At 37.6% G+C, this 13,421-nt stretch overlaps 1 protein-coding gene and 1 long non-coding RNA gene across 7 annotated transcripts in view; one reads left to right on the forward strand and one right to left on the reverse strand.

Moving 5' to 3' along the window:
* sash1a (SAM and SH3 domain containing 1a) overlaps positions 1-13,421 on the forward strand; it is a 919,927-nt gene that overhangs the window by 743,860 nt on the left and 162,646 nt on the right. The gene's annotated exons all lie outside the window — the stretch shown is intronic.
* The window catches only part of LOC120525341, a 41,780-nt gene continuing 41,305 nt past the window's right edge, over positions 12,947-13,421 (reverse strand). The window contains exon 2 of the long non-coding RNA XR_005632941.1: positions 12,947-13,130. This is a non-coding gene — a long non-coding RNA (uncharacterized LOC120525341). The remainder of the gene's footprint in view (positions 13,131-13,421) is intronic.

The raw sequence follows: 13,421 nt of genomic DNA on the forward strand, positions 1-13,421 counted from the left end.
TTTTGATTATTCTCCAATCTCTTCTCCATGATTGTTCTTAAAATCATTAACCCTATCTGGAAGAGACCATAAATTTTAGTTTCAGTTTGATGATTTTATTCTTTTATTTTAGCTATTTTTTTACACAGTTCTATTGTCGTCTTCATATATACAGTACCTTTTATACATTCCTTTTTAAGTGTTGGTATATTTCAAAGTTGCCCTGGGTTTCTCTCAGAAACATATTCTGCCTGGCTGAATTCTTTTGCTGTATGGCCTTTTCTCTTCTAAACCACCCTTTGCTGCACACTTCAATACATTCACCATTCATTTTTCATTTCACCTCTGCATCTCTCTCCTCTTCATTTTCTTCCAGTTTATTCTCAATTTTAGACTTTTACTCCTGAACTGCTTTCATTCTTTACAGTTTCTTCTTCTCGTAACTTTTTTTTTCACTGTACTGTGGCCAGCCTCACTCTGTTTATTACACTTAACAGGCCATGATCATAATTACCGTTCTGACCTCTACAGCTCTGTTCATTGTTTTATGTTTAGGAGATATCCATGTTCCCAAGTACATTTTGTGGTCAGAGTAAATATTCTGTTAGCAAACTGACCAAGTTGTGTGTGGTCGTCTGGATAAAAAACAACCCAAAGACTCCCTAGCAGTTTTACTATATTGGTGAACTTTATGCTGCATCAGCTAAGTGGGCTGGGACAGGTCATATCTTGTCCAAAGCAGACGTGTAGTCGAGTGCAGCTGTGGCACAAACTGAGCAGGACAACTGGAACATGTCTGAATGTATGATAGATTGTTTTGTAAACAAACAACATATATGTACCACAAAGCTGAGTTTGTCTTCTTGGGTTGCATGAGAAGTAAGGTGCATGCAAGAGCAGAAAAAAATTAAATGCTCATGCATGTGCCATCTCATCGAGTGCAAGTCACACTTGTATAAGCTTCTGCATCTTCAGTAGAATTTACACCAATTTCTGTGGCTGTGGTTGAGCGTGAGCAGAATGGATTGCTTTACACACAAACGCACACAGAGGACTTTCATTTATATATGTCTAATTTATGACTGTTATTGTGTGCTGATTTTTTTTTTCTTAACATACCTTTGCACTAAAACCACCAATCACCATTTATAACGTCATATCTTTGAAACTCGATACACACCATATCCAGTTCAAATTGTTCCTTCCCCATCTGAACTGTTTCTTCTATAGTCATATGGGTAGTAGTTATAATTACATTTATGAACTCTATAGAGCCTTTTATTCATTCCTATCGACTGTAGAAAACTTTTCCATATTTTCTGCAGTCTTTATATGTCCTCCTTTCCAGCACGCTGTGAAACATAAACATTTCTGGTTTATCAATCCATTCTCTACCATCTCTTGCAGACCAGCCAGATTAGAAATAAACTTCAGTACTTTGCTTACCACTTGCCTCATTTCTACAGGTCTTAGCATTGTCTGAACATTCCCTATTCCTACTATCAAATCATTATTGCCTATCATTCCCAAGGTTGTTTTCCATAAATTTTACCATCTATCCAAAGCTACTGTATAAGTTCCATAGCAGGACAGTTTTTACAGGATAGAGTTTTTAACCTCATATCCAACCAGTCTCTCTGCACTGGAAGACCTTAAAGTTTACTGATTTTGCCAATAGGTTCCAGTTTTAGAGTATCAGACACTTGTCTTTGTTTTCCATCTGCTACCACTGAGGAAATGCCAAGGCTTGCAGCAAGATCTCTGCGAGTAATATTTGATGGGAGAGTTTATTTGTTAGTTGGCATTCCTCAACATTTACAAGGAATTAACATGCTTAATCATTCATCACCATTTGGTCCCAAATATACATGTAGAATAATTAGATGTATTAAATACACTCCTCAATCCTATGCCAGTGAGAAACAAAAGCATGTACCCCTTTTTTGTACCAGTCTAAATTCTGCATTCACAGCCATTCCTTATCTTCATCTGTAATCTTGTCATTAGTCCCAAATCTTTTCCCAATGATTTTATCTCTCTGGGCCTCAAAGCATTGGAAATACAGCTCTGTGAATGATTCCTTATCCACCACAAGAAATACAGAGACACCTTGTTTAAAACACACATCATGATGCCATTTTGAGGCCCAATTTGTGATGCAGTAGTAGTAATTTGGAAATTTTAAATTAACCACCAAATAAGGAAAATATTGCATGCTGCAGAGTTTGTGGATGATAGGGTATTTTGAGGCCAGGTCACCACCCGGTGGTGTATTGTCTACATCTTCAAATCCCTGTGAAAGCAATGTGTCTAATTTGTAATGTATGCAAGTGCTGTGTACTGTGTTGTGTTGTGCATTTACACCTACAAAGGCAACACTGTGCAATTTATGTACATTTCCTCCTGCTTGTTTATTATAGCTCATTTTGTAAAGAGCTTTTTTTGTAACTTTACCTCAGTGCATCTGTTAGGTAGCCGTGTAACTTGATTTTGTAGTAAATTCTTACTTGCTGCAACCAGCCATTTTTGTACAATACTGTACTTCCTTCAGAGATCCTGAATTGGAACATGAAGTGCTCACTGCCATTGTAAGATAGCAGGAAGTGATTTTTCATTTTAGGACAGTAATGATAACAACTGATTAGCTTTTCATGTTAGAGTCATCACATGCATCTGTAAAAGTTTACAAATGACTGATGACTCCAGTCTGAAATCATTATTTTAGCAGGTAGCCAAATCATCCTGTTCATTCAGTTCTTGATAAAACTTGGCAAATGATGTATCCAAGAGAGCAGTTTGGCTGCACATTTCGTGTTTAACTCATACTCTATGTGAAGAAGTACATTTTTTTGGTTGCATGCATTTTTCTGTAGTTCCCAGCAGATGTCCTCGCAGCATCCTCCTGATTTTTCTTGACTTCCCACTGATGAAATGCACTAGCTTAGTGCAAGCAAAATGTATAAAACAAACACAAAAGTGTGCAAAAATGGAAGATGTTACCTTATTTAAGTTTGATGACATAATTAACTAATCTCTGTTTGATCTTCTCTACTAGTTGCCATTGTGCATTACGTGCTTGAATTCTCTTTACATTTGCATCTCACAGACAACTCTAATGCTGGCACTGCAGTTAAGTCATTATATTTATTTGCAACTCTGGCTGTCCAGTTTACACTTTGGCATTTTCTGCTTCTATTTCTTTTTTCTTTGTCTTGTCTCAGAGAGCCTAGAGGATTGGGTGCTATAAAGCCAGCCTTTTTTTGGGTTGCCTGCAGTTCTACACTTACTCTTTGCAAATACGATGAAGGGGGTGACCTTAAATGTAACAGATGGATTAGCTGTATTCCCACACTGTCCAGCTCAGCGGCTGAGTTCAGCATTTTATAAGCCTGATGCTTGTTAAATGTTGCCTTGGGGTATTATCAAAGTGTGTGCAGTGATAGTATCTGAGCAGGTCCGCACTCTTTGATCCCACACTCATCTCGCATGTCTTCCAGCAGCGCTCCCTGGGGGGCAAATATAATATGAGTCATCTTTCTGATTATCTTAGGTTTGAAAGCTGACAAACTAGCTCCCACTGAAGAGCTTGGTGCTTGAATATCAATTCTCTAAATTGCCTTGGAAAAAAGTGGAATTTCCAGTTCACTTGATGGTGAGATTTTTCATAAAATGCACAAAAGCTGGCCATAATGTTAGTTTTTTTTTATTATAATACATATTTCTCAGTAATGCATAACAATACAACATATGGTGCTTTAAAAAAACTTTATGGAATGTTTGGATATGAAAGAAGAGAATTTACACTTGGATGAATTATCATGCTTTCATGATCTGGACTTTGCTTTATATTTCTTCAGCTTTTATTTGTTCACTAACAATAATGTACATATAATTTCAGGGGCCAGGAAATTTAGTGTTTTTGAAGACATTATATTTTAAAACCCTCTTGCCACAATGCCATTTTGTTATTACAGGCCCATCATTTCTTGTTGTTCGTGATGTAAGGAAGCCAGGCTGTTTCCAGACAGGACGACCAAGAGTGTGCAATGCATGTTGTCAATACCCCATTGGTTTAAAGGGCAATGCCGTACCCTTCCTGACTTTCCAAGTTTGTGGATAAATCAAAGATAAATAAATCACTTGCATTATTATTATTTTAAGCTCTCTCTTATCACTTTCCCTACCTTCACATCTGCTTTTTGGTTTTGGCTACATTTCTCGAAGTTCAATTTTACCTCCCATCTTGGCCTTTGTTTATTTAATTGTTGTTCTCCTGTTTACAACATTTTCTAGTTATTATAGGTATGAGTCATCTTCATATTCAATCTTGCTTCAAACTACTGTCGTCATATGCAGCCAGTACACTTGCATTATAGTATTATTAGGGTCAAAAGTGGCCAACATAATTCAAAGAAATTAGAATCACTTTCATGCAGGGCTGCCTTTCATAATGAACCTTTTCAGAAGTATTCCTAGACTGACACAAACCTTTATTGTATGTTGTAGCATGATGACACTGCTCTTGACACAGGCAATAGTTAAGCCATAAACTTTTGTTTATAAAAACAAACCATGTTAGGTTTAATAAAATTACGACATAAAAAAGGATAATTTAGCAAAGCTGCAAAAAATTCTAAACTTTTCATTTCTAAGGCAGTTAATTGCAACATCCAAAACATTCATATATAATCCAGTACATTAATATTTTTGGCTAAAGCCTTTAATCAAGGCAAGTTATAGGACCAGACCAAAGTACAATTGTTCACATACAGTATATTTTTTTACATTTGGTGCACAGACAGGTCAATAAGTTGATCAGGGTTCCAAAGCAGGTTGTAGGCCATCAACCTTGTGGTTTGAAGTCCCTGAAAGTCTTTGCCACTGCACCACACCGTTATTCTATCAAGACTGAAAGCTTAGGCAACAAATGAGGAGCTCCTATAAGTAAACTATGCACAGCTATTACTGGAATGTTTTATCTCTTTATCATTAGCATGGTCCAATAGGTCAATATTTCTCAACTCTTAATCTAGAAGAGCACCCCTCACACTATAGCCTATTGTTTTCTGCATTAAAGTCGATTAAGTACACATCTGCACACCACAGCTTCAGTCCCTGCTGCCTTTAGTTTAACAATTTGCATCCCCAGAAATACTTTGGTTTATGTACTCAGCCTGTTTTATCCAGTTTTATGACTGCAGGGGTCAGTAGCCTATTTAAGCAGTTTCAGAAATATCTCCAGAACTACCAATTGACCAAGTTCCAGTCTATTGCAGTACTGATTTAATAATGCAGGGACTATTTACTGTCTCCAGTCAAAGTAACATGCACATCTTTAGGGTGGGAGGAGAAAACCATGTGTAGACATTGAGTACAAGTTTAAAATCCATGCAGGTCATCCTTCATCCATAGTCTACCATGTTTTCAGAAAGCAATGTTAAGCAGCAGTAACAGTGCAACTTAAAAATGATAGCAAAGAGAACAAATGTGACTGATTAGCATTAAATATACAAAGTAACTGAAAGAAGAGAATGTAAAGCAATATAAACTTTGAAAAAATCAATCACAGAGTTAATATTTATTCACATTTGTGACTCCCCAGACTAGTACTACAAGCTTTATACTGTATCATTACTCTATAAATATGTGCTTGGATTTCCCTGAAGGAATTATATTTTCATATCTTATGTCTTTATTTAATGTGCCAGGTAGAACCATGCTCATTAAGAATACCTGGATTATAGAAGAATGAATTAAAATAATTAAATTACTTTAATTAAATAATTAAAGGCAGCACAACACATTACACTTTGTTTATTGGCTCTGTAGAGTATACTTGTTAATTCTGACTGTTATCCTTTGTAGTCACCATGGTGGTTTAAAGTTACAATTTACAAGGTTTCAACATAAAAAACATTAGACGTATAATTTTCTGAGTAAGGTGTGACATTCTTCACTTTTTCTCTGAGGACTCTTTATTTTATCATGAAACCTCAAAGTGATGATAATTGCAGAGTAAGCAGCTTTCCTTTTCACAAAAGCTTGGTGCTTTGTTATTTCATGATTAATCCCTTCAGGGTGAGGAGGACCCACTTTGTTCGTTGGAGGGAGTACCAGAAACCTTTGCTAAAGCCAAAGAGTTATGTTTTTTTTTTTTGTTCCTTCAACATTTCCTCAGTGTTAAAGAGCCACATCAGTTTGGTTTTCAATTGTGGCATGCACCCTCGTTTTAGGCTGTGGCTGCTCAGGGGACCTTTGTGCCAAGGAGTGGGTAGGGGAGTTTGGCTTTCTGATTTTCAAGTTATCCAGCAGGATTATACCGTTTCATCTGGGATCAACTTCCCACTTGTTTGGCTCTCTCTGCTGCCAGCCTGCCTTCTACATCTTATTGCCCGTGAGCTGCAGAAGCAAAGTGATGCCAGCTGACGGCTCAGCAAGACGTCAAGTAATCTTATGCAGCTGGGAATGCTGGAAAGTTAAACATGTTTTGATCTTACAGCTTTCAGTGTTTAGGGTAAATTTCTCAAGATTTTATTTAAAATAGCACCCTTTGTGGAAATCCCCAGAGCATGATTTACAAAACAAGAGTCAGCTGAGTATTAAAACACTGTATCCTGTATAAGGTGCACAGCATCAAAGGCAGTCATCCATTCATAGTTGCTTCTGCCTGTGACAAGGATGAACCTCTTAAATGACATTTTGGAGTGAACTATGATAGCAAGCAATAGAAAGTTTCAGTATTTTCCTTACATTCCAGTGCTGTTCATCACACCATTAATAGTTTGAAGTTTGATTCGTGTTTCTCTTTTTGGAATAAATGTTAATGACTTGATGCAGCAGACACTTCTAAAATCTCAGGGCCCTTTGGATGACTTAGCCTAAGTTGTTATATTTCTTTAAATATCTTCTACGGGGATTACAAACGGCAAAAAAAAATCAAACTAGCCTGCTATGCTTACATTGAATACATACATGTTTGAGACAACTGGAACTGGCAGGATTTGGTCCTCATACTCTTAAATGTTCATGGCATTTTGCCCTTAAAACACAATTCCAGTAAAATTTCATCTGCTCCTTTCTGTTGTTCTTTGTGCTTCATGTGAAAAACTGGTAAGAGCTTATTTCATGCTGAACAGATTAAAACACGGTTAAAGATGTCATGTATCAAGTGTTACTTTTGTATTTCCTTATTTAAGTGCTATGCACTGCGCTTATATTTCTATATTTATTCACCGTGGTTTAGTAAGTATTTTTGTATCATTGCGGACACAGTAAAAATCACACTTTAATGAAGAAAGGTGAGCAATGAACAAAAAAAGGAAGTCACAAGGACCCTTAAATGTACATCCTAGTGGTTGAAGAGCATGAAGAGCTTGGTTAGGCTGCAAAACACAAGTCTGCATGTGCATTCTTGCTTTATCTTAAGTAAATAATTTCAAGTGCTGAGGTCCTGTTGTGAAGCTTTTAAATAGGCTCATGGCTCGTATAAAATGATTTGGGGTGGTGATCTCCAGGAAGCATGCAAAATAATATGAAGTTCATTATTGTAGGCAATTAAATAATTATTTATGGCTGCCAGGTAGCCTACATGTTTTTACATTTGGGGCAAAAAGTCACAGTGTTTGAATTTGTTGTAGTTTGAACATTTGCCAGAGGTTTCAGGACCCTCATCTCCCATTTTTATGTTGGCAACAATCTGTCCTTTATCTAAGAACTTGAGTTGCAGTGGTGCTGAAAGAAGTTAAAGTTTGCTGTACCTCATAATATTTCTACCACTTCCTTTTGACTTTTGCATGCACCATCATGACAACGCCTACAGTCGTAGAGCTTAGTTGTCATCAGCAGTGTTCCTGTTTAAAGACTTTTCTTACAGCTGCCAGAATGTGAATGAGCCATCAGGTTACTGTTGCAAGTCAACACTGGCTTCTCAAAATAAACCATATCCCCCTCCAGCCTTGGTCTCTCTAGCCCGCCAGACAGAGATGCTCTCCAATGCAAACACTAGACTGGAACCTGTCTAACTTGGCGAGGATAGCAAAAGAAAAGCATTAAATAAAGCCTCTCTGCAAATTTAACGTTTATAAATGAGTCTTTTCTCTGGTGGACAGGTGTTTTATTTATGATTGTTTCTATTGTGTACCCTATACTGTATGGATTGGCCCCAACTCTCTGCTACCTTAAAGTGCAGACAAGCAGGTTAAAATAATGAAGTGATGGATGTTTCCATAAATGTTTCCTCTTTTTTAATATAGTGTCTTTCATATTCTCTGTCACTTAAGTACGTTAGAAAATGAGCATCATCAAATAGACTGAAAGCTGAAAACAGCTTGCAGAATAAATGATGATAACATAGGCAGAGCCAAATTTATTGCTAAACATGAGAATCGGAAAGGCATACTTTTGAGGAAAGAATTCTTCAGCAAACATTTTGAAAATAAATGTCTGTTATTCGTGATGGATTAACATGCCTAACAATGTATTTATTCATGTAAAAACTTCATGTATTAATTATTCCCATTGATTTTTTGTATATTGAGTTGCATGGTGACATTGTGGTTAGCACTGCTGTCTTAGACTTCCAAAGTCCTGTGTTCCGATCTCAGCACAGATTCTATCGGTGTGGAGTTTGTACAGGTATGTAATCTCCATATCTGCATGTGTTTTTCTCAAGGTCATCCTGTTTACAAAGTCTGTCTCCCATATTACAAAGAAAATATGTCAGATTTATTGGTGACACTAAAACGGCCCAGTTTGAGTGAGAATGTGTTGTCAGTGTACCATAAAATTTGACTCGCACCACCCGGGGTTGGTTCCTGCCTTGTGCTCAGTATTGCAAAGGTAGACATTACCCTCTCACCACATGATGCTGAACTGGATAACTTTGTTAGAATATTGAAGCTTTATATATATATATATATATTTATTACATTCATTGGGTATTTGAAATCAGTGTTTCTTTCTGACATGTTGGTTTATTGACATGCTTAACCTGGAAGGTTGTGTATAAAATAGAGATTGATGGAGCCATTGTTGTTGTTTATATTATTTACTATGGGACATTTCTGAGCCTCTATGGAGTTTGTAATTTTTTTTCATCTCAATTGCTAAACTATTCTTTTCTTTTGTTCTGCCCCTATAATTAAATTCCAGAATAAGAAGGCATGAGCATTATTGTGCTGGGCCTTTTTAAGTCCTCTGGGGTGTGATTACTATAGAGTGACCGGAAAAAGCCGATTAGCACTACTCAGATTTAGTAGGCATCAATTGTCAGTGTGCACAGAGAAGACTGTGTTTGAATCGGTGCTCTTGTGTGTGCCTGTGACTGTGTGTTTGCACTCATCATAAGTAAGCAAACCAGAATGTCATGAATTCTGTTAAATGTTCGTTTAACTCGGTACTTGATGCAGCGTTGTAGGCTTGAGGTCTGAATTAGTCTGATGTCTGATGAGATCTTTCAGAATTTTACACTTAAAATGGGGATGCTTTGACTTTCTTTTTTAGCCACAAAGCCAGCATGTCCATAAACAGGAGGAAAACAGAACAGGCACTGTACTCTGTTGCCCCAAGGGACGGAGGGCCATGCAATTTTACAATGATTATAAATGACAGTTCATTAAAAGAAGATTTGTGATGTAAGCCTCCTCAATGACCCCCCGTTAGTTACACAAAGTAAAGCAATTCAGTCCCTTGGCTCATTATTTTTTTCTCCTGCTCTGATCTTGGCTTGCCAGGGGGTTTAGACTCAATCAGGCTCTTCTAATCCATTTTGGCTTTGGTCATTTGTGGCTGAGCACAGATTCATCCCCCTGTAGATATTAAAGAGGGTTTTCTGAGTTATGTCTTCTTAATTACAGTAAGCATAGACAGACACCCATTCCCAGACCCCAACTCATGTTATGCTTTTGATTGTCTATACTCTTTATAGTGACAAATGTAGAGCAGAAGCAAATTTTACTTGAACATTCACTTCAAGTGTAAGAGAAGTTGACTGTAGTTTCCTAAGGGTGTGGAACTAAGCACTTTGTGGTTTCATCCGTTTAAATTTTGTAAACCCTACCCCTGTTAGTCACATTTCAGATTCATTGGAATCTGCAGAAGGGAATGTGCCAGTTTACAAGTAAGGCTGCCCACTAACTCCTGCAGGAGGTCAATCACTGTAGAGGCACATTCAGAAGATTGTGAAGGCAGCCAACAGTCATGATAGTGGCATGTGGACAACTGTCTGGTAATGAGCACTGACAGTGCTCAGAGAAAACAGAGGAATGATAGAGCACTGTCATGCCAAACTGCTGTCTAAATGAATAACTGGCATCTTCAAGTGATCATGTGAGTGATGGAAACTGCCAGTCATGATAGTGGTAGTAGCGTTTAAATGACTGACTGTCGACAGCTCTGAGTGGAGGTGTAAAACATTGTCATGGCTTCCTTGACAGGGAACCCATTGCAGATATGATGGTACAACTTGCACTTGTACTTGACTTTTGTAATGGTGGTAATGTCGCATAGATTATCTATGGAGGTATGTGCAAAGAAAATGGGGAGATCAATTTGTTAAGCCGAATGTTAGCTTCAGATGGGCAACTCACAGCCCTGGTAACAGTTCATTTTCATCACAAACCATGTTCGCTATGGTATTTTTTATTGCACTTTCACTCTCTCTGGCCACTTCTGCATTCTTGTTTTTATAGCTGCACAGCTTTTTCTCTCCCCCTAGCATCTGGAGTTTGTTTTATTAGAAATGTGAATAAGATGATTAACTAAGTCTCAACGGGCTATTCGCTTTCTGTCATATAACAGGTTATGGGTTAGAAAAAAAAAAGGAAAACAAGTAGTATGAAGAACTGGTTTTTGTTGACAGTTCAGAGCTCATTCCTGAAGGTGGATTAACATAAGAATCCTAAACGTATGGCTACACTTTACACAGGGTGGGGCACGCTAAGCAGGCAAAGCTGTTCGCAGAATACCACTGATAAAAGGATGCAGGTAAAACAACATTTATTATGCAATCTGAACATGTGCATCACACCCAGCTCTCCAGTGGGGGTAGCCAAGACAGCACTCTGACCAGGGTACCAGCATATAAAAGAGACCATTATCTGAAATTGAGACAATTTACTGATACATTTATGATATTGACGTTTGCCCCATGGCATAATCACAATTATGACTGAGTATTTCAGAATATGAACAGAGTTATTGTTTGTACCAGTCCATACCATGATGCCTCCTTGCAGAGGTTGAAACCCGTTGGTTTTCTTCTAACATACCATCTTCATTTTGTTGGCCCATCTATGTGATCATTCTCTGATAATTTCAGTTTCCTCACACGGTCTAAAGATATACTGTTAGGCTGAAATTTGTACACTCAGTGTTGCCAGGAAAGGTTCCCTGTGACCATGTCGATCTAGAAAATTGATGCTTGAATAAATTTGCCATTTAAGAGATATGGTCTGAATTTATTTCACTCCATTCCAAACTCTTTTTATTACTAACATAATATTTTCAATCTCATTTAAAATGATTAACCCCCCCCCATATCTATTTTCCTTTGCATTTTAGTCATCATCATGAAAGCTGTCATGTTCCGCCTCCCCTGTGTGGTTTGGCTTTGGCCTCACCTCTGCAGTGCTCTTCGTCTTTGGCAAAGGTTCTGTCTTAAGTGGCAAGTCTTCTGAAGCTCATTTAAATCAATCTGCCTTCCTTATTCAGACACAATCACAACTTTTTGCTTCAAAATGCTCTTCAGTCGTGTCTCTTATCTCAGCTTTTGCTCACTTTGACTCATCTGTAATGTAAGTTTCAATTTTTGGCACAAGTATTTATTTTTCCTATTTCTGCCTCTTGCCTAGTTTTACTCAACATGCTTGTATGTTTCTTTGATCTTTTTACCTGATCAACCTACTGAGCATTAATCAACTTGACAATCTTGTTTGCTTTCAAAAATCCTCTTCGAAATGTTGCCATTAGCAGGTTTAATCTCTCTTTATCAGGTAAAGTCCTGCCCAATATCAGTCACTAAATGATAGGACAAGGATGGATTCCAGTGCTGGCAGGTGACATGAGTTCACATTGCCACAACAGAGATTAGAGAATAAACACATTTGATACACCATTTGGGAGTCTGCTACTCTGTTCTCACTGCTGATGACAAACTGGCAGTTTAACTATAACGGCTAAGGTGCCGGACCTAAAATTCAAAGTTACCAGTCCACTGCTCACCTGACTCTTTGTGTTTCCTTGAGTAAATCACCTAACTGTACAGCTTGGAAGCAACTGTAATGTACTTTTGTATGTGTAACACATCTTGGGATGGTGTTCATTAAAGAAAGGTGCCACTTAAAATAAGTTTTAAACTATGCAATTTCTTACTGTGTTCCACGGGATGGACAGCATGCTATTCCCGTAGTTAGCACTACTGCCTTACATTTCCAGGAATCAGGTCTTCTTTTCTCACCCTGTTGCCTGTCTGAATGGTGTTTGCATATTCTCTCGAGGTCTATGTAGTTTTTGTCCCAGCGAACTGAATGTTAGGGTGATTGGCAGAGCTAATTTGGTTTGGGGTGCACAAGTGGTCCTTGTGACCAAATGTGCCCTTTTCAGGGTCCTGATTTGCATCTGATGCTTTAGGGATTTGGATTTGGAGGAGTATAATTGGGTCTGAAAATTGATGGATAGACAGACATAACAGAGTCCACAGGGATCCACCATATATATGCCCCTTAACTTTTTTCTTTTTAATCCTAATGATTATCACTGTATTGATTATAGAAAAAGAAGCACAGTAATTATTTTACTGACTTTGATCATAACCATCAGGTTTAATCCTTGATGGTCATTACTAAAAGATAAAACAACATAATGCCAACATACTCAGTTTGCTCACCTGATGTTCTCTTGCTAAAGCTAAGTAACATCTTTTAGCAAAATCAGAAGAAAATCAATAAACAATCCAAAATGACAATACCAGTTAAGAAGTAATTTTTTTATTTTTACAGCCTGTTTTTTCTCTTTCATTTTCATTACACTGCTGTTCTTAAATGTAGAAGGAAGTGCTGATCCATTGGGATGTGCTCCTCCGGCTTTGGGGTGAGTTCCTTTCTTTGACTTATGGGAATGTGAAAAAATATATCAACCATCTGGAAAATCCAAGCCTGCCAAGAAAGAAAATGGCTGTGTGTTACCTCAACATTCACAATAGGTTAAAGAATTGTACATTTTTTCTGCTGTTTGTTCTAGGTCAAATCTGACTGCTGAAGATGTATTAGATATTCACACATACTCTGGCAGCCAACACATCTGCTTTAGCTCCATTACCCCTCAAAAGTGGAAAGCTGAAGTTGTTTGTTTTCATGCCTGTCCCTCTAATTTTATACTCCTACAAACACCCTTGATTGATGCCATCCGGAGGCTTTATCTCACTCTCTATTTCAGTTTTCATATTA

This window comes from Polypterus senegalus, chromosome 3 (genome assembly GCF_016835505.1).
Source record: "Polypterus senegalus isolate Bchr_013 chromosome 3, ASM1683550v1, whole genome shotgun sequence".
Classification (NCBI taxonomy): domain Eukaryota; kingdom Metazoa; phylum Chordata; class Cladistia; order Polypteriformes; family Polypteridae; genus Polypterus; species Polypterus senegalus.